This window comes from Piliocolobus tephrosceles, chromosome 13, assembly GCF_002776525.5.
Source record: "Piliocolobus tephrosceles isolate RC106 chromosome 13, ASM277652v3, whole genome shotgun sequence".
Lineage (NCBI taxonomy): Eukaryota > Metazoa > Chordata > Mammalia > Primates > Cercopithecidae > Piliocolobus > Piliocolobus tephrosceles.
The window spans coordinates 67,937,035-67,960,152 of NC_045446.1; the positions used below are offsets into that span (position 1 = coordinate 67,937,035).

Here is a 23,118-nt window from a genome sequence, read left to right on the forward strand (position 1 = left end):
TCAGGCTGCAAATTTTCCAAACTTTTATACTGTGCTTCCCTTATAAAACTGAATGCCTTTAACAGCACCCAAGTCATCTCTTGAATGCTTTGCAGCTTAGAAATTTCTTCCGCCAGAAACCCGAAATCATTTCTCTCAAGTTGAAAGTTCCACAAATCTCTAGGGCAGGGGAAAATGTTGCCAGTCTCTTTGCTAAAACAGAACAAGAGTCGTCTTTGTTCCAGTTCCCAGCAAGTTCCTCATCTCCATCTGAGACCACCTCAGCCTGGCCCTTATTGTCCATATCGCTATCAGGCTTTTGGTCAAAGCCATTCAACAAGTCTCTAGGAAGTTCTAAACTTTCCTACATTTTCGTATCTTCTTCTGAGTCCTCCAAACTGTTTCAACTTCTGCCTGTTAGCCAGTTCCAAAGTCGTTTCTACATTTTCAGGTATCTTTTCAGCAACACCCCACTCTACTGGTACCAAGTTAATGTATTATTCTGTTTTCATGCTGCTGATAAAGACATACCCGAGACTGGGCAATTTACAAAAGAAAGAGGTTTATTGCACTTGTAGTTCCACATGGTTGGGGAGGCTTCACAATCATGGCAGAAGGCAAGGCGGAGCAGGTTGCACACTGTGGATGGCGGCAGGCTGAGAGAGCTAGTGCAGGGAAACTCCCCCTTATAGTAACCATCGGATCTCATGAGACTTACTCACTATCACGAGGACAGCACAAGAAAGACCTGCCCCCATGATTCAATTACCTCCCACCAGGTCCCTCCCACAACACATGGGATTTCAATATGAGATTTGGATGGGGACACAGCCAAACCATATCTAAGCCCAAGAACCGCCCCCACTCTCCCAGCCCATGCTGCCACTACTGGCATCTGAGTAGGCTAGCTAGAGGCCCAAGAATCGGCCTGTCTGTACCTGGCTAACACTGGTGCTGGTATACGTCACCCTGGGACCAAAGACAGGTATGCTCAGCCCATAAATTCCACCACTGGGGACAGAAGACTAGCCCAGCTAGCAACCCAATCCCCAGCAAAACTTCCTCATAGCCTCTACTAATAACCAGACCCTAAGCTGTCAAGGACAAAACAGGTACCCCTGACATTGTTTAGAGCCAAAGAAATCATACAGAGATTACATTACCATATATACCCAGAATCAAAAAGTGACCTACCCAACCAACAATATATATACCTTTTCAGGAAAAAGTCCTCCAACCAAATTCAAAAAATTGGAAGAAGCAACAATGATATCAGATGTTCAGGTATCATTTGATACCTACAAAGGAATACAGTAACCCTTTAGCCAGAGATCTCAATCAAAAACAAATTTACAAAATCTCCCCCCAAAATTCAAAATTTTGCTCTTAAAGAGGCTCAGTGAAATATAAGAGAATACTAAAAAATAATACAAAGAAATCATAAAAATAATTCAGGTTGTGAATGAGAAATTTACCAAAGAGAAACAACCAAACAAATTCTGCAATTGAAGAACTCACTGAATGAAATACAGAACACATTTGAAAGACTCAACAATAGATTAGATCCAGCAAAAGAAAGAATCTCAGATCTTGAAGATAGGTCTTTTGAAATAACCCAGTCAGACAAAGAAAAAGAATTAAAAAGAATGAGCAAACCCTTCGTGACATATGAGACAATATAAAACAACCAAGTTTTTGGTATCCCAGAAGGCAAGGAGAGAATGAAAGAGTTAAAAACGCTATCTAGTGAAGTAACAGATGAAGACTTCCTGTATGAGGCCGTTCTTGCACTGTTATAAAGAAATACTTGAGCCTGGGTATTTATAAAGAAAAGAGGTTTAATTGGCTCATGTTTCTGTAGGCTTTACAGGAAGCATGGTGTAAGCATCTGCTGGACTTCTAGGGAGGCCTCAGGAAGTTTATAATCCCGGGAGAAGCTGAAGGGGGAGCAGAAATGTCACATGACAAAAGCAGGAGCAAGTGAGACAGACAGAATGGGGGAGGAGGTGCCACACACTTTTAAATGACCAGATCTTGTGTGGACTCAGGGCAAGAGTTCACTTACCACTCAGGGGATGGCCCAAGCCATTCATAAGGGATCTGCCTCCATGATCCAAACACCTCCTACGAGGGCCCACCTCCAACACTGGGGATTACATTTCAACACGAGATCTGGGCAAGGACAAATATCCAAACTATATCACTTCCAAAGTCTAGCAAGAGAGATAAACCACCAGATAAAGATGGCCCAGAGATCTCCAAATAGATACAATGCAAAAAAACGTCTTCTGAGAGCACATTATAGTCAAACCGTCTATAGTCAAAGACAAAGAGAGAACGCTCAAACCACCAAATAAGTGAAAAGCGTGTAGTCATCTATTAAGAAACTTCCATCGGACTAACAGCGGATTTCTCAGCAGAAACTTTACCGGCCAGGAGAGAATGTAATGACATATTCAAAGGGCTGAAAAAAAAATAAAAATAAAAACTGCCAATCAAGATACTATACCTACCAAAATTACCCTTTGTAAGAAAAATCCTTCCCTGACAAGCAAAAGTTAAGAGAATTCATCACCATTGAAGGGAATTCATTACCCTTAGACCAGGCCTACAAGAAATGCTCAAAGGAGTACTAAATCTGGAAGTGAAAGGATGATATTTACCATTATGAAAACACACAAAAGCATAAAATTCACAGGTAAACATACAAATGAGGAAGAGAAAGGACTCAAAAGGTACCACTACATAAAACCTGTAAATCACAATGATAAAAAAAGAAAAAGAACAAATAATATATAAAACAACCAGAAAACAACAATATGACAGGAACAAAACATCGCATATCAATAATAACCTTGAAAGTAAATGAATTTGTCTCCACTTGAAAGATACAAACTGGCTGAATGGATAAAGAAACATGATCTGGCCAGGTGCAGTGGCTCACGCCTGTAATCCCAGGACTTTAAGAGGCCGAGGTGAGAGGATCAGTTTAGGTCAGGAGTTTGAAATCAGCCTTGTCTACATAGCAAGTCCTCATCTCTACACAAGAAAAAAATTTAAAATTAGCCAGGCGTGGTGGCCTGCACCTGTAGTACCAGCTACTCAGGAGGCTAAGGCAGAAAATTGCTTAAGTCCAGGAATTTAAAGCTGCAGTAAGCCATGATCATGCCACTGCACTCCAGCCTGGGTGACAGGAGAGATCTTGCCTCAAAGAAAAAAAAAAAAGGAAAAAAAAAAAAGAAATATGATCCAACTATATGATGCCTAGAAAAAACATACTTTACCAGTAAAGACACATATAGACTAAAAGAAAAGGGGTTGAAAGATATTCCACACTGATGAAAACCAAACGTGAGTAGGAGTAGCTAAACATATATCAGATATGGATGTGAGGGTGATCTGGCTGTGACATCTGTCACCCCACTGATCACCAGGATTGATTCAGTTGATCTGGCTGGCTAGGCAGGTATCCCCTACCTCCCTCACTGGCTCTAAGTGCGTCCCTCCGGAAGCTGGGCACTTGGTCGAAGAGGACGACCATCCCCAATAGAGGAGGACTGGTCTTCCATCAAGAGTATACAAGTAGCTGCGCTCTCCCACTAGAACCTCCAAACAAGCTCCCAGGGGTAGCTATACATAAAACCAACTTTGAGTCAAAAAAGGTAATAAAAAAAAGATGATGAAGGTCATTTTTTAATGATAAAGGGATGAATCCAGCAAAAGAATATAACAATTCTAAACATATATGCACTAAACACTGGAGCACACAAGTTCATAAAATATTACTAGATCTAAACAGAGAGACAGACTCCAATATAATAACAGTGAAGGACTTCAACATTCCACTGTTGAAGGGAACAAGACAGACACTCTAGACAGAAAATCAACAAACATGGATTTAAAAGGGACTTTGCACCAAATGGACTTAACAGATAGATACTTACTGAACGTTCTAACTAACTGCGCAATACCTTCTTCTCATCAGCACATGGAACATCTTCCAGGATAGACCAAGTGTTAGTCCACAAAACAAGTCTCAATTAATTTTAAGAAATCGAAATCACGTGAGTATCTTCTCAGTCCACAATGGAATAAAAGGAGAAATAAATGCCAAGAGCAACTTTAGAAACCATACAAATACATGGGGCCAGGCTCTGGTGGCTCATGCCTGTAATCCCTGCACTTTGCAAGGACAAGGTGGGAGGATCACTTGAGCCCAGGAGTTCAAGACAAGCCCAGGCAAAAGAGTGAGACCCTGTCTCTAAATAAAAAATAAATAAAATATTTTTAAAAAACATACAAACACATGGAAATCAAATAACATGTTCCTGAACAACCATTGGGTCAATGAAGTAAGATGGAGGTCAAAAACTTCCTTGAAGCAAATGATCAATCTCTTCATGATAAAAACTTTCAACAAACTAGGCATAGAAGGAATATACCTCAAAATAATAAAGCCCATAGATAACAAACCCACAGCTAACAACTACTGAACAAGTTGAAACATACTGAACAAGTTGAAAAACTTTCCTCTAAGAACTGGAACAAGAAAGACAAGGATGAATACTTTCAGCACTCCTAAATCAACGTAGTACTGGAAGTCCTAGCTAAAGCAATAAGGCAAGAGACAGAAAGGAAAGGTATCCAAATTGGAAAGAAGGAAGTCGAACCATCCCTCTCTGCAGATGATATGACCTGTCCTTAGAAAAACCTAAAGACTTTACCAAATACCTCTTAGAACATTCAGTAATGTTGCAAGATACAAAAATCAACATACAAAAATCAGTAGCATTTGTATACACCAATAATGCAAGAGGAAAAAAGGAATCAAGAAGGGAATCCCGTTTGCAATAACTGTAAGAAAAATGAAATACCTATAAATAAATAAGAAGGTAAAAGATCTCTACAAGGAAAACTATAAAACACTGACTGAAAGAAACTGAAGAGGACAAAAACAAATGGAAACACATCCCATGTTCACGGATTAAAAGAATATCAATAAAATGACCATACTGCTCAAAGCAATCTACAGATTCAATGCAATTCCTATGAAAATACTAAGATCAATTTTCACAGAACTAGAAAAAACAATGCTGAAATCACATGAAATAATCAAAAAAAACCCCGCCAGAATAGCCAAAGCAATCCTGAGCAAAACGATCCAAACAGAGAGACAGTTGTCAACAAAGCTGGGGGCATCACACTACCCAACTTAAAAATGTATTACAAGTTACAGTAACCAAAACATTTCAGTACTGGTATGAAATCAGACACACAGACCAATGAAACAGAATAGAGAAGCCAGAAATAAATCAACGTATTTACAGCCAACTGATCTTAGACAAAGCCATCAAGAACTTACACTGGGGAAAGGACACTCTCTCAAATAAGTGGTGCTGAAAAAACTGGAAAAGCATATGCAGAAGAATAAAACTGGACCTCTATTTCTCATCAGACACAAAAATCAAACCAAGATGAATTAACAACTTAAACATTATTTATAGAAAACATAGGGAAAACTCTTCAGGACACTGACCTAGGCAAAGATATTAAAGCTAAGAAGAGCTCTGGTAGAATTCGGCTGTGAATCCATCTGGTCCTGGACTTTTTTTGGTTAGCAGGCTATTAATCTCTGCTTCAATTTCAGAACTTGTTATTGGTTTATTCAGCGATTCGACTTCTTCCTGGTTTAAACTTGGAAGTGTGTATGTATCCAGGAATTTATCCATTTCTTCTAGTATTTCTAGTTTATTTGTGTAGAGGTGTTTATAGTATTCTCTGATGGTAGTTTGTATTTCTGTGGGATGGATGGTGATATCCCCTATATCATTTTTTATTGTGCCTATTTGATTCTTCTCTCTTTTCTTATTAGTATTCCAAACAATAGGAAAAGAAGGAAACCTCCCTAATTCATTTTACGAGGCCAGCACCATCCTGATACCAAAACCTGACAGACACAACAAAAAAAGAAAATTTCAGGCCAATATCCCTGATGAACATCAATGTGAAAATCCTCAGTAAAATACTGGCAAACTGAATCCAGCAGCACATCAAAAAGCTCATCCACCACGATCAAGTCAAATTCATCCCTGGGATGCAAGGCTGGTTCAATATATGCAAATCAATAAATGTAATCCATCACATAAACAGAACCAATGACAAAAACTACATGATTATCTCAATAGATGCAGAAAAGGCCTTTGACAAAATTCAACAGCCTTTCATGCTAAAAACTCTCAATAAACTGGGCATCGATGGAACATATCTCAAAATAATAAGAGCTATTTATGACAAACCCACAGCCAGTATCATACTGAATGGGCAAAAACTGGAAGCATTCTCTTTGAAAACCGGCACAAGACAAGGATGCCCTCTCTCACCACTCCTGTTTAACACAGTATTGGAAGTTCTGGCCAGGGCAATCAGGCAACAGAAAGAAATAAAGCGTATTCAAATAGGAAGAGAGGAAGTCAAATTGTCTCTGTTTGCAAATAACATGATTGTATATTTAGAAAATCCCATTGTCTCAGTCCAAAATCTCCTTAAGCTAATAAGCAACTTCAACAAAGTCTCAGGATATAAAATCAATGTACAAAAATCACAAGCATTCCTATACATCAATAACAAACAGAGGGCCAAATCATGAGTGAACTCCCAATCAAAATTGCTACAAATAGAATACAATACTTAGGAATCCAACTTATAAGGGATGTGAAGGATGTCTTCAAGGAGAACTACAAACCACCGCTCAAGGAAATAAGAGAGGACACAAACAAATGGAAAAACATTCCATGCTCATGGAAAGGAAGAATCAATATCATGAAAATGGCCATACTGCCAAAAGTAATTTACAGATTCAATGCTATCCGCATCAAGCTATCACTGACTTTCTTCACAGAATTGGAAAATAACTACTTTAAACTTTATATGGAACCAAAAAAGAGCCTGCATAGCCAAGAGAATCCTGGGCAAGAAGAATAAAGCTGGAGGCATCAAGCTACCTGACTTCAAACTATACTACAAGGCTACAGTAACCAAAACAGCATTGCTACTGGTACCAAAACAGATACACAGACAAATGGAACAAAACAGAGGCCTCAGAAATAACACCACACATCTACAACCATATGATCTTTGACACACCTGACACAAACAAGCAATGGGGAAAAGATCCCCTATTTAATAAATGGTGTTGGGAAAACTGGCTAGCCATATGCAGAAAACTGAAACAGGACCCCTTCCTTAAACCTTATACAAAAATCAACTCAAGATGGATCAAAGACTTAAATGTAAGACCTAGGACCAAAAAATCCTAGAAGAAAATCTGGCCAATACCATCCAGGACATAAGTATGGGCAAAGACTTCATGTCTAAAACACCAAAAGCAATGGCAACAAAAGCCAAAATTGACAAATGGGATCTAATTAAACTAAAGAGCTTCTGCACAGCAAAAGAAACTATCATCAGAGTGAACAAGCAACCTACAGAATGAGAAAAAAATTTTGCAATCTATCCATCTGACAAAGGGCTAATATCCAGAACCTACAAAGAACTTAAACAAATTTACAAGAAAAAACCAAACAACCCCATCAAAAAGTGGGCAAGGGATATGAACAGACACTTCTCAAAAGAAGACATTTATGCAGCCACAGACATATGAAAAAATGCTCATCATCACTGGTCATTAGGCAAATGCAAATCAAAACCACAATGAGATACCATCTCATGCCAGTTAGAATGCAATCATTAAAAAGTCAGTAAACAATAGATGCTGGAGAGGAGGTGGAGAAACAGGAATGCTTTTACACTGTTGGTGGGAGTGTAAATTAGTTCAAACATTGTGGAAGACAGTGTGGCAATTCCTCAAGGATCTAGAACTAGAAATACCATTTGACCCAGCAATCCCATTACTGGGTACATAACTAAAGGATTATAAATCATTCTACTATAGACACATGAACACATATGTTTATTGCGGCACAAATCATAAGAGCAAAGACTTGGAACCAACCCAAACGTCCATCGATGATAGAGTGGATAAAGAAAATGTGGCACATAGGCCAGGCGCAGTGGTTCATGCCTGTAATCCTAGCACTTTGGGAGGCCAAGGTGGGTGGCTCACCTCAGGTCAGGAGTTCGAGACCGAGGCAAAACTCCATCTCTATAAAAAATACAAAAATTAGCCAGGGGTGGTGGCATGTGCCTATAGTCCCAGCTACTCAGGAAGTGAAAGGATTGCTTGAGATCAGGAGAGGCTGAGGCTGCTGTGAGCCATAATCTCATCTATGCACTTCAGCCTGGGTGACAGAGTGAGACCTCATCTCAAAAAAAAAAAAAGGCAAAGGATATGAATAGACACTACTGTGTAACCATCACCACTACATAATTACAAAATATTTCCATTAACCCAGAAGGAAATCTTGTCCTTTCAAATTTCACCACCCTAATCTTGGGCAGCCATTAATTTATTTCCTGTCTCTATGAATTTGCCTATTCTGAATTTGTCATGTAAATGGAATCATACTCAAAGAAAACAAAACCTGGTTGTTTGAAAAGATAAATAAAATTGATAAACCTTTAACTAAACTGATAAAGAAAAATAGAAGACTCAAGTTTCCCAAATCAGAAGAAATGCAAGCAGGGATAGTACTAACAACCTTACAAAAATAAAAAGATTATAAGAGAATACTATGAAAATTGCATGCCAACAAATTAGATGAAATTATCAACTTCACTGAAACAAACTACCAAAATGTACTCAAGAGGAAACAGAAAACTTGAATATCCCTGAACAGAGTAAAGAGATGGAGTCACGAATCAGCTTTCCCACAAAGCATTGCAGCTATGTGGGAGGCTAATGTGGGAGGACCACTTTAGATCAGGAATTTAAGGCCAAAGTGCCCTATGATTGCTCCTGTGAATAGCCACTGCACTCCAGCCTGGGTAACATGGCAAGACCCCATTCTCTTAAAAAAAAAAAAAAAAATTTTTTTTAGGAAAAATTTGGCCGTGGCAGGGCGCAGTGGCTCACACCTGTAATCCCAGCACTTTGGGAGGCTGGCTGAAGTGGGTGGATCAATTGAGGTCAGGAGTTGGAGACCAGCCTGACCAACATGGTGAAACTCCACCTCTACTAAAAATACAAAACTTAGCCAGGTGTGTTGGTACACACCTGTAATCCCAGCTTTGCGGGAGGCTGAGGCAGGAGAATCACTTGAACCCAGGAGGCGGAGGTTGCAGTGAGCTGAGATCACACCACTGCACTCCAGCCTGGGCAACAAAACAAGAACCTGTCTCAAAAAAAAAAAAAAAGAAAGAAAAGAAACCCAGAAAAGAAAAATTTTCATTTCCCACAAAGAAAGTCCAGTACCAGATGGCTTCACTGGTAAATTCTACCAAACATTTATAAAAAGAATTAACACCAGGTATGTGGTGGCGCATACCTGTCATCTCAGCACTTTGGAAGGGGGAGGGCGGATCACTTGAGGTCAGGACTATGAGACCAGCCTGGGCAACACAGCAGGACTCCATCTCTACAAAACACTCAAAATTAGCTAGGCTTGGTGGCAAACACCTGTCCTCCTAGCTACACAAGCTGAGATGGGAAGACAGCTTGAGTCCAAGACTTCAAGGCTGAAGTGAGGTATGATTGCACCACTGCATTCCAGCTTGGGCTACAGTGAGACTCTGTCTCTTTATTTAGCTGAGTGTGATGGTACACCTTAAATTCTCAAGAAGCTGAGGCAAGAGGACTGTTTGAGCCCACTAGGTCAAGATGGCAGAGAGCCACGATCACACTATCGCACTCCAACCTGGGTAACAGAGCAAGACCTTCTCTCTCTCAAAGAAAAGAATTAATTCCAAATCTTCTCAAACTCCTCCAAAACACAGAAGAGGATAGAACACTTCCCACATTTTCCAATTCATTTTATAAGGCCAGGATTACCTTGTATGATATAAGAATACATGGTTGGGGCTGGGCTCAGTGGCTTACGCCAGTAATTCCAGCACTTTGGGACACCAAGGTGGCTGCATCACCTGAGGTCAGGAGTTTGAGACCAGCCTGGCCAACATGGTGAAATCCCATCTCTACTAAAGATACAAAATTAGCTGGGTGTGGTGGCACATGCCTGTAGTCCCAGCTACTTGTGAGGCTGAGACAGGAGAATCACTTGAACACAGGAGGCGGAGGCTGCAATGAGCTGAGATCTTGCCACTGCACTCTAGGCTGGGCAAAACAGAGTGAGACTCCATCTCAAAAAAAGTATATATATTTGATCTCTGCTCCATAGTTCCTGACACAGAGCTCCTAAAATCCCTGTAACTTCCTGAGTGATAGGGTGCTAGCAGCATCTTTTGTTCTAATATGTGCTCTTTGGACCTGGTTCCTGACACAGAGCTCCTAAATTCCTTGCAATTTCCTGAGCAATGGGGTAACAGGCGTGTCTACACAGAGCTCTTAAATCCCGTGGAATGTCCTGTGTGACAGAAGCATCTTTTGTTTTAATAAGGCAACTCTTGGTGGGCTCCTGGAATCTTCAGAATGAGAACTGGTCACCAGAAAGACCAAGCCATGATTACACGCCTAGAGCCTGGAACTTTCAGCCCCATCCACATCCTCCAGAGAATGAAGAGAGTCTGGAGATTTGAGTTAACAATCAATTGTACCTACATGATGACACCTCCATTAAAAAAAAATCCCTAAACTGATTGGGCATGGTAGCTCATGCCTGTAATCCCAGCACTTTGGGAAGCTGAGGCAGGAGGATCGCTTGAGCCCAGGAATGCAAGAACAGACTGGGCAACATAGAGAGACCCCATCTCTACAAAATCATCATCATCATCATCATCATCATCATCATCATCATCATCCCTAAACTAGGGTTTAGACAGCTTCTGAGTTGGTGAATGCATTAATTTGCTGGGGGACCGAAGCACCTGCACTTGGGACTCTTCCAGACCTTGTTTACCCTGTGTACCTCTTCATCTGGCTGTTCATTTGTATCCTCCATAATAAACCTGAAACAGAAGTAAAGTGTTTCCCTGAGTTTTGTGAGCCAATACAGCAGGTTATTGAACCTAAGAAGGAAGTTGTGAGAACCCCCAATTTGTAGTCAAGTCAGACAGAAGTGTGGGGACCCTTGGCACCCAACACTTGCAACTGATGTCTAAAGTGGGAAGGCAGTCTTGTGGGTCTGAGTCTTTAATTTGCAGGACTGTGGTAACTCTAGGTAGTGTCAGAATCAAACTGAATTGTAATACACCCAGTTGGTGTGTGCAAAGAAATGGAAAATTGCTTGATGTCGAAAACCACAAATTTGGTGTCAGAGTATTCTGTGGATAGAAGAAACAATTTTTCATTTACTTTAATACCAAAATCATTTAATTAAGTTTTTTTTTTTTTTTTTTTTGAGACAGAGTTTCACTCTTATTGCTCAGACTGGAATGCAATGGCGCAATCTCAGCTAACTGCAGTCTCCGCCTCCTGGGTTCAAGCGATTCTCCTGCCTCAGCCTCCCAAGTAGCTGGGATTGCAGGCACGCACTAGCACGCCTGGCTAATTTTGTATTTTTAGTAGAGACAAGGTCTCGCCATATTGGCCTGTTGGCCAGGCTGATCTCAAACTCCTGACCTCTGGAGATCCACCCGCCTTGGCCTCCCAAAGTCCTAGGATTACAGGAGTGAACCACCAAAACCATTTAAAAGATATCACAAGAAAAAAACTTTTAACAATATACTAGCAAACTATGATATATAGTGCTTCTCCAGTGCCTCTTACTCCAGTCTGGGTGACAGAGTGAGGCCTCATCTCTAAAAAACAAACAAAAAACTAGCAAGCTGAATTCAGCAACATATGAAAGACATTATATACTATGAACAAATGGGACGGGATAGGGGCTAGCCATGCCAGAAGGACCTATTGTGAGATTAGATGGTAGGGGCTTTAAGCCACACAGTATCAGCCCAACCTCCAGGGAGAGGATAGGAGCGAGAGTGAGTTCTTTTGTTTGTCTGTGCAGTGGCACAATCATGGCTCACTGGAGCCCCTACCTTCCAGGCTCAAGCAATCCTCCTGCCTCAGTCCCCCAAGTAACCAGGACTTAAACAGTAGTATGTCACCACACCTGGTTAATTTTTGTATTTTTTGTAGAGACAGGGTTCACCATGCTGCCCAGGGTAGTCTTGAACTCCTGGGCTCAAGCAATCCACCCACCTAGGCCTCCCAAAGTGCTGGGATTATAGGCATGAGCCACTGTGCCCAGTCAAGACGGAGTTCTATTGCAAAACAAAAACCCTAATAAAAACCGTTATGCTGGCTGGGTGTAGTGGCTCACGCCTGTAATCCAGCGCTTTGGGAGGCCAAGACGGGCAGATCACTTGAGGTCAGGAGTTCCAGACCAGCGTTGCCAACATAGTGAAACTCTGTCTCTACTAAAATTACAAAAATTAGCCAGGCATGGTGGTGTGCACCTGTAATCCCAGGTACACAGGAGGCTGAGGCAGGAGAATCGCTTAAACCCGGGAGATGGAGGTTGCAGTGGGCCGAGATCATGTCGCTGCACTCCAGTATGGGCAACAGAGTGAGACTTCATCTCAAAAAAAATAAATAAAAAGGCTGTTATGCATGGCCAAATGTGGTGGCTCACACCTACAATCCTAGTACTTTGGGAGGCTAAGGCAGCAGGATCATTTGAGGCCAGAAATTCAAGATCAGCCTGAGCAATATCGTGAGATCTCATCTCTAGAAAAATATAACTAAATTAACTGGGCATGGTAACATGTGCCTGTAGTCCCCCCTACTCGACAGGAGGATCGCTTGAGCCCAGGAGCTCAGGGTGGCCCATGTTGCACCACTGCACTGCAGCCTGGGCAAGAGAGCAAGACCCAGCCTGAAAAGAGAAACAAAAAGCTGTCACACTGAGCAGTTCCCTGACTGGTGAACACAATGATATGCTGGGAAGGTGACATGCCCTGATTCTACAGGGAGAGGGGCACAGAAGCTCTACATCCAAGACCCTTCCAGACCTTGCCCTATGTGTCTCTGCATCTGGCTGGTCTTATGTTGTATTCTTTATAATAAAGCCATAACTGTATATAAAGCACTTTCTTGAGTTCTGTGAGTCATTCCGGTGAATTACAGAACTTGAGGTGGGTTATGGGAACTCCTCAGATTTGTAGCCAGTTGGGTAGAAGTGCAGGTAGCATGGGGACCCCACGTGTGGCTGGCATGTGAAATGGGGACAGTCTTGTTGGTGACATTCTATCTTGTAAAATGATAGAACCATCCTTCACTAATTAAATGGCATGAGACCAGACTTTACTTATAGCTCAAATAATATTACAGGTCTACATTAGCACATGGTGTCTAATAGCACATTTAATAGTTGGAGAACCAGGCACGGTGGCTCATGTCTGTAATCCCAGTCTTTGGGAGGCCGAAGTGGGTGGATCACTTGAGCCCAGAAGTTTAAGACCAACCTGGGCAACACAGTGAGACCCCATCTCTAGAAAAAAAAAAAAATAGCTGAGTATGGTGGCACGTTCCTGTGGTCCCAGCTACTCAGGAGGCTGAAGTGGAAGGATAGCTTGAGCTCAGGTCAAGGCTGCAGTGAGCCATGATTGCACCACTATACTCCAGCCTGGGTAACAGAGCAAGACCTTGTCTCAAAAAAGGCTGGAGAAAGAGTTGTCCCCCAGATGGAATTCAAGTCAAATTGTATTTCTGCTAGACAGTTTTTCAAGATCAATCAAAAATCTCTTTATCAACTTTCAACCCCCACAAACACACATATCACTTATGTGTACTTCTCATTTACAATGAACTAAATCCACACTATATATTAAACATATGTGTTTATTTATCTAGAGTGGTATTTCAAATCACTTGAAGTTCCCGTTCGTTTCTTTGTGGGGAGAAAGGAACAGAAAGTATGTCTAACGAGTATCAAATCTCTGTACCAAGCAGAAAAAAATAATCTCTAAACTTACAACAAACTTTTTTTGCAAATAAAAATGACATATCTCGGCAGGGCACGGGCTTATGCCTGTAGTCCCCACACTTTGGGAGGCTGAGGTGGGCAGATCACTTGAGGTCAGGAGTTCAAGACCAGCCTGGCCAACATGGTGAAACCCCGTCTCTACTAAAAATACAAAACTCAGCCAGGTGGGGTGGCATGCTGAGGCAGGAGAATTGCTGAAACCAGGAGGTAGAGGTTGCAGTGAACCAAGATCACACCACTATACTCCAGCCTGGGAGACAGAGCAAGACTCCATTTCAAAAAAAAGAAAACAAAAGACAGATTATTTCATTAAAGAAAACTTTACCTGTAACAGAAAACAATTTGGCACAAATGCCAAGATAGTTAATTAAAGTTAATTTTAATTACCTTAAGTACATAAATAAGGTACTCTAATTCAATCCATTAACTAAGTCCTTATCTATTCTACCTGCAAATTCTCTTTCTCAGATCTAGCCTTTTCTCTCACTCCCTATGGACACTTGCCCAATTCACATCTTACAATATGAATGTAATATTATAACAATCTCCAGCTGGTTTCCCTATCACCACCCCAAACTGCCCACTACCTTTCCAACACCACAAAAGAATTGTTTCAGAAATGAGAATTTCAGATCACCCCTGGTGAAGATCATATAAATCAATTCAGAGAAATTGGGGTGGGGCTCTTAAAAAAAAATAAAAGGTAAATAACAGAAACGGAATAATGACTTTTCCCTCATGGTGTCTTGGGAAAGATAAATGAAAAACTGGATTTTTAACTATACTCAGAGGATTCAAATAAAAAGTAATAAGCTTAGAAGAGGTTAATAACAAATGCTTTTCATGCAGTTAAGACATGGTATAACCAAATAACCCAAGAAATGAGTTGAGGGATTACCCAAAGATTTTCCATCTCAGGCACTATTATAAAACCCAGCGTGGGCTATGTAGCAACACCCATCTCTATAAAAAAAATATATATTTTTTTAAATTAGCCAGGTGTAAGGGCACAAGTAGTGCTAGCTACTTGGGAGGCTGAGGCCAGAGGATCACTTGAGTCCAGGAGTTCTGTGTTGCAGTGAGCTATGACTGTGCCACTGCACTGCAGTCTGGGCAATAGAGCAAGACCCTCTCTCTAAATAAAGAGAAAGAAAGAAAGGAAGAAAAGAAAGAAAGACCAAAGATGGGGAAACACCTGAGAAAGACCAGAAGGAAACACTTGAGTCATTAAAAAAAAAAAAAATTAAATAAGTGAAAAAACAAGTGGGGGCGGGGGAGGGGGAATTCAGTAATGTATATCTTTACAGCAATACCCAAAAGAAAAAAGAGTTATGCCATGAAAAATGTGTAGCAAACAAGGGATGAAGAGAAAATCTAAAAATATTTTGAAATATGTGACACATTCATTCAACTAACACTTGAGCATCTACTATATGCTAAATACTAGGCTAGAAATAGAGTGAATAAGAGAAAAGGAATTCCTTATGGAACGTATTGTCAGTCACTGGCACATTGCCTTTATTTAATGTACTACATTTTTACTTTAAAGAAGGGAAAAATACATGCAAAGCATTTATAACTCCCAATCTAATTTTCTCATATGGTCTTAAGTTCCTCAACCACAAACCTTATCAGAAACCTAATGTATACAGTTAGGTTACAATTTCCCACACATGCCATATTATCAGAAACTTCTATGCCTTTTCCCATGCTGTTCCCTGCCTCAAATGCTTTTCCAACTTTTATTCAACCATTCAAATTTCCATAATGCTTACAGCAATGTTATGATTTCCCCGGCCAAAATTAAGTACTTGCTCATTTATATTCCCAAAGCACCTTAGAATTACTCTAAACAGCAGTTATACTTTGTATTATAACTGCCTGCATAATTATATTCATGCAAACAAGATCATGCAAACATGATACAAATATATGCTGTCTACAAGAAACAAAGTTTAGAATCAAAGACACAAGGAGGTTAAAAGGATGGAAAGGAACACACCATGCAAAGTAAACAAAAGACAGCTGAAGTGGCTATGCTAATACCAGACGAAACAGACTTTAATCTCAGCACAGAGTTTAAGACAAAGTTTGAAGTATTAGGACAAATAGGTAAGAACAGACATTCCTGATTATACATTAAAATCACTGATGCCAGGGCCTCAATCCCCAGAAATTCTGATTTCAACGGAGCATTGTTAAGGCCTAAGCATCAGTATTTCTCAGAGCGACTCAAGGGATTCTAATGCATAGCCAGAGTTCGTTAATGACACATGATTATTATAAAGGTTGCAAAACACTGAACTACAAGGAAAAATAAGACAATTGCTTTAATTCGGGTAAATGGAGTCAAGGCAGCATGGGAACACACCCTGGAGGCATCTGATAACACAATGCACAAAACTTTCATAGTTACAGGAGATGGAGTCTAATTGCCAAAATATTCAAGAAGAAAATTATTTCGTTGAGCCAATCCCATTAAAAAAATTTTTAAAAATAAAAAAATTAGGCGGGGTGTGGTGGCTCACACCTGTAATCCCAGCACTTTGGGAGGCCAAGGCAGGTGAATCACTTGAGGTCAGGAGCTCAAGACCAGCCTGCACAACACAGTGAAACCCTGTCTCTATTAAAAATACAAAAATTAGCTGGGCATGATGGTGCGTGCCTGGACTCCCAGTTATTCAGGAGGCTGAGGCAGGAGAATTGCTTGAACCCGAGGTGGAGGCTGCAGTGAGCCGAGATCATGCCACTGCACTCTAGCCTGGGCAACAGAGAAAGACTCCGTCTCAAAAAAAAAAAAACCAAGAAGAAGAAAATTGTTTCAAAGTGTGAGGAAAACTAGGATTTTCCCAAACAATGATGAAAAGCTGGATGAAAAGATTCATGTTCAAATATCAAGGCATGAACTGTACCTATGACTTGTAGTTTTTTTGGTTTCAACATATTTTAGTATCCCATTCAAATATTATACCTTTTAAAAATAACGTTCATGCTAATAAAATTTAAACTTTTAAAGTAAAAAGAGGTAAGTGGGGAAATATGCTACGTTATCTGACTCAGAAGCGTTAAGTGTTCAGATCATTGCTTAGTGTTCAGACCACAACCGTAGTACTGTGGATCACACTACAATCATTGTAAGAGCGTACCTGTGGGGACAAAACACTGGTTAAGAGTTGGACTCCAAAGCCAGACTTACCCAGTTTTAAATTCCCACAGCATTACAAACATATTTTTATCAAAATTTTCTCCAACCCTTTAACACTGTGTGACTTCAGGCAAGTTACTTTACCTCTCTAAATAGTTTCCTTATCTATAAAATGAAAATAATGATACTATAAATAGAGTGGCTCTAAGGATTAAATAAGGTAATCTTGGTAGATGGCTTTATCATGGAGTCTGGCTCAATAGTAAGCTCTGATAATTACAACAGTATTACTCCAGGTATTTAACCTATAAAATTACGGTAAAGCATGCGTACTACAAAGCCTCTTATTTTTGCATTTTTGTAATTTATTTTTCTATGAAAGACAAGAATGGAGAAGATAATTAAGGTTTAAAGGGGAGGTCCAAAATATGGGAAAATACAACACTAAAGGAGTGAGATATAGTTATCATGGTGAATAAAACTAGGTAATAATAGAAGATAGGGTATAAAATGAAAAGGCCATGAGGCAAAAAGATAGCAAGGAAAAACCAGTTGACCACAGTCAAAATTCATAGGACAAAAAAATCTCAAAAATGAGGAATATTATGGAATGTCTGAATTCAGATGCCAGACCAAGTCAGTACTGCTGTAGATGGCTTACTTATGGTTCTGATCAACTGGAGGTTGGCAAGACTTTAATGGGAATATAAAGTAAGCTCCATTATACTTCTGATTAATCAAAGTTTTCCAACATTACAATATTGCTATATCCCCAAATTCCAAATACCAAAAGCAAATTAGAATGTATTATTTGGAATAACTCATTCTATCTAATTTTCTTTTCCTAAAACACTTTTAACATCTAAACATTGAAGAAGTGACAATTATATTTATTTGCAGAGCCAACTGTGAGGATGCTAAGGACAAAGGAAAAGAGTAAGTATCAAATTCCCTGAGATATCTAGCATAACACATGCCTAAGCTTCATAACCAGTACTGCCCTTTTGCTGCAAAATACACTGATGACCAAGGCATTTAATCCCACTTACTAGGAAGCTATTATCTAGTAGATTCTTTCCCAGTTCTATGTCCTTTAAGTAACCTAAGTAAATCTTTTAAGTTCTATCTTTAATAACTACATCCTTTCCCATCTGAGTACACAGCATCACCATTCATCCAACCTTACCCTCACCTAATCAGTTCACTTGGATAAGACTTTGAGGCTGGTATAGCAGCAATGTTACAACAACTCTTACCTTTACTACCAATTACTACGTCACATGGCTCCCATCCTAGCATTGCCTTATGACAATTAGGCAGAGGTAGCCGTGGCTATTCTTGAATGAAAGAAATTTAGTTCAATGTAATGTCATCACCTTGTTAACAAAAAAGCTTTTAGACTCAGCTAACCCAAGAGAAAGGAGTAATTAATACCAAAATAGTTGGATGTAAAATTAGATCAATATTGAGACTACTGTTCCACTAATAGTTTCATTCACAGGACATTCTAGGCATTTAATTTGTATTATATTCGTTATTTTTTATTTTTATTTTTTTGCCGGGGGGGAGGGGTGGAGTCTCGCTCTGTCGCCCAGACTGGAGTGCAATGGCGTAATCACGGCTCACAGCAACCTCTGCCTCCCGGGTTCAAGCAATTGTCATGTGACAGCCTCCTAGGTAGCTGGGATTACAAGTGTATCCCACCACATCCAACTAATTTGTATTTTTAATAGAGACCAGGTTTCACCACGTTGGTCAGGCTGGAAATTTGTATTATACTGGTTCTAAATGTATTTTCAAACACAGCGATCATCATCTGTTAAGACTTCCATCTTCATACACTGGAATACAGATCAGCAAATTTTTTCCCGTAAAGGACTAGACAGATAATAAGTTCTTCAAGTTTTGGGTTTTGTTTTGTTTCTGAGACAGGGTCTTGCTGTGTCACCCAGGCTGTATTGCATTGGCATGATCAGCCTCAACCTCTGAGGCTCAGATAATCCTCTGAAAGTGCTTGGATTGCAGGCGTGAGCCACCATACCCAGCCCAATACTTTAGGTTTTGAAGTTATATGTTCTCTGTGACAATCACTCAACTCTGCCATAGTTGTGTGAAAGTAGCTACAGACAACAGTATGTAAACAAATGAATGTGGCTGTATACCAATAAACCTTATTTACAAAAATAGAGGACAGACTGTAGACTGCCCACCCCTGTACTAAGCTATCACAGACTAGGCTTTAACTTCAAAGTTTTAGAGCAGAACATGGTCCTATAAGTTGAAGAAAACTATTAATTTCACAAACATTTACTACATATATTTGCTATTACTCACCAATTGCTAGCAATAAAATAAAATAAGAATCCCTGTCCTCAAAGAGTTTACCATCTCGTAGGCTAGGTAGTAAGTGCAAAAAGTTTTATGAGTACTGTGACATAAAATCTACAAAGTGTACATGCAGAGTAAGGAGATGGAAGTGGTTAATTTAACTTGAGAGACAGAAAGCAGGAAATTTTTCACAGAGCACTTGATGCTTAAAGAGCAGACTAATGACGGGTATAGTGAACAGGCAAGGGAAGGAAGATGGGGATGGGATATTCGACTCAGTGGGAGGAGGATGAGGAAAAAGCACAAATGTAAGACAACCTTTCACATTTTCAGAGATGTCAAAGCAGTTCAGTGTGATTAAAACTGGCAATGAGAACAGAAAAGCAAGGCTGAATATAAAAGGGGATAAAAAGACTCAATATGACTTGGTATCAAAGTAGAAAGTGTCTAGGGCTAAGGTCTAGGATGCCTCCTTTGTTTCTGATCTGAGTGACTTGGGTAGATGACAGTAACATTCATTGTAAGAGGTAATTCAAGATTAAGAATAAATAAATAGGCTGAGCTTCGTGGCTCACGCCTGTAATCCCAGCACTTCGGGAGGCTGAGTCAGGTGGATTGCTTGAGCCCAGGAGTTTGAGACCAGCCTAGGCAACATAATGAAACTCTGTCTCTACTAAAAATACAAAAAAAATTTAGCTGGGTGTGGTGCCACATGCCTGTGGTGCCAGCAACTTGAGAGGCTGAAATGGGAGGATCGCCTGAGTCTGGGAGGTAGAGGTTGCAGTCAGCAGAGAACAAGCCACTGCACTCCAGCCCAGCTGACAGAATAAGACTCTGTCTTTAAAAAAAAAAAAAGAGTAAATAAATACAAGCAGAAATTCAATTTTCCTTTTATAAAACCTCTTTAGAAATCTAGTTTTAAATAATTTTTGTGGTGATTATCAAAGAAATGCGCAATTAACATAGAAAATAAAATGTGAAAAAACGTAAGAAAAAACAAAGGAAAAAAACCTATATAACCCTACTATCCAGAAAATGATTAAGATAAACATGTACAAATACTGGGGAAAAAAGCTTAAGAGTCTAAAATAAATACAGACTAAACCTTCACTATGAAAGCTTTCTGGAGGAACTCTTGCTTACATGAGCCATATACACATTATATACTTTATGTTGCTCCTCAAGCAATCCTTGTTCAACTACAGGAGGCTGAAGCCTGGTCTGTCTACTGGTGGGGCACCTGTCAAGTTCTCCCCTTATGCTCTTCTTTCTTAAAATCAGTTTGGGCTGGACATGGTGGTTCACGCCTGTAATCCCAGCACTTTGGGAGGCCAGGGCAGGCAGATCACTTGAGGTCAGGAGTTTGAGACCACCCTGGCCAACATGGTGAAACCCCATCTCTACTAAAAATGCAAAAAAATTAGCTGGGCGTGGTGGCAGGCACCTGTAATCCCAGCTACTCAGGAGGCTGAAGCAGGAGAATTGCTTGAACCCGGGAGGCAGAGGTTGCAGTGAGCCGAGATCACCGCACTCCAGCCTGGGCGACAGAGTGAGACTCCATCTCAAAACAAACAAACAAACAAAAACAGTCTGGTGTAGTTTCTGCTTGGTGTGCCCTCACAGCTCATGTTCTTACATTGAACAGATCACCTTGATTTTGGACAAACATTCTAAGCGTAACTTTTAGTTCTTGCTCTTTGTCCAGTATCTGGACTGGTAAGATTAAATAAACACTGCAAATTCCCCATCACCTCATCCCTGCTTCTTCAGAAATTTTACCTTTTATTAACAGAAAGGCACAAATTATGAAATAATTTGCTATCAGAATATCTTACACAACTTACTTTGAGAGAAATCAAATTTATTTAAGTATTTTTAAATGAGTATTAAAACTCAGGCTGGGCGCAGTGGCTCAAGCCTGTAATCCCAGCACTTTGGGAGGCCGAGACGGGCGGATCACGAGGTCAGGAGATCGAGACCATCCTGGCTAACATGGCGAAACCCCGTCTCTACTAAAAATACAAAAAACTAGTCGGGCGACGTGGCGGGCGCCTGTAGTCCCAGCTACTCGGGAGGCTGAGGCAGGAGAATGGCGTGAACCCGGGAGTCGGAGCTTGCAGTGAGCTGAGATCCGGCCACTGCACACCAGCCTGGGCGGCAGAGCGAGACTCCGTCTCAATAAATAAATAAATAAATAAATAAATAAAACTTAATTCTGAGCAAAACATGAGAGCAAAAAGTAGTCTAATGATGAATGGGATCAAGCTTGCCATTTATTATTTTTTTAACAACTGGTAATCAATTTATTAAAATAGTTGACTTAAGCATCTGTAATGGTGACTTTCACCTCAACTCCTGGCTCAAACTGATGGAAGCAATCTGCTTAACAATCTCAGAAGGACTGTGCAAGTCAATGAGTCATTTGTGGATTCTCATCTGGAAAGGATCCCATGTCTCAGAACCTTCACCACAAGGAGTTTTTCTTGTAGTCATTCTCAAAGTCTTGGTAGGCATTCGAACTGATCCTTTCACTTGGAGATTCTTTTCCTTTGCTCTTCTGACGAAATCAGCACACACCTTTTCCAGGGATTTTATGGTGACGCCCGTTACAGTGATTCGATTTCGGTGAATTGCCACCTCTGGCTCCACGGGTGTTTTTCCGGTATCCTTAAAAGCCATGGCTGCTGCGCAGCTTCCTGACTGACTTGTTCCTCAGCGAGAGCGAACAGTGGTGAGTCAAGGAGCAGGAGCCTGCGGATCACCGATCCACAGCACCTACACCACGTCTTCCTCAAAGAGCGGCCATTTATAATTTGTCAAAGGAAATACACACACACACAGATAATGGAGAATTAATACAATTTAACACATCCCTAAACTCAGGATAAAAATAAGAAGTGGCTGGGCACAGTGGCTCATGCCTATAATCCCAGCACTTCGAGAGGTCGAGGTGGCTGGATCTCCTGAGGCCAGGAGTTCAAGACCAGCCTGGCCAACATGGCAAAACCTGTCCCTACTAAACACATAAAAATGAGCCAGGCATGGTGGTGCATGCCTGTAATCCTAGTCACTTGGGAGCGTGAGGCAGAAGAATCACTTGAACCTGGGAGGCACAGGTTGCAGGAACCAAGATCGCACCACTGCACTCCAGCCTGGGTGACAGAGCAAGACTGCTAACCAGTATCTACAATTGATCAAAAAAAAGAAAAGAAAAAAGAAAAGAAAAGAAAAAAAAAGGAGTTTTAGCCACAAGTGCTGACTCAAGCCTGTAACCCCAGCACTTTGGGAGGCCAAGGTGGGAGTATCACCTGAGGTCAGGAGTTCAAGACCAGCCTGGACAATATAGCAACATCTCATTCTCTACCAAAAAAAGCTTTAAAAATTAGCTGGGCATGGTGGCATGCGCCTGTAGTTCCAACTACTCAGGAGGTTGGGGCAGGAGCGTTTCTTGAGCCCAGGAATTCAAGGTCCTAACTCTGGGAAAAACAAAAAAACAAAAAAACAACGTTTTTTTCTGAGACAAGAGTCTCACTCTGTCGCCCAGGTTGGAGTACAGTGGCACCATCTTGGCTCACTGCAACCTCTGCCTCCTGGGTTCAAGCGATTCTTCTGCCTCAGTCTCCCGAGTAGCTGGGATTACAGGTGCCTGCCACCAGGTCTGGCTAA

General features: G+C 40.7%; 1 protein-coding gene and 1 pseudogene across 1 annotated transcript in view; both read right to left on the bottom strand.

The window, feature by feature from the left end:
• RSF1 (remodeling and spacing factor 1) overlaps positions 1–23,118 on the bottom strand; it is a 159,646-nt gene that overhangs the window by 130,158 nt on the left and 6,370 nt on the right. The window lies entirely within an intron of this gene.
• On the bottom strand, positions 21,773–22,510 carry LOC111540803 (annotated as a pseudogene).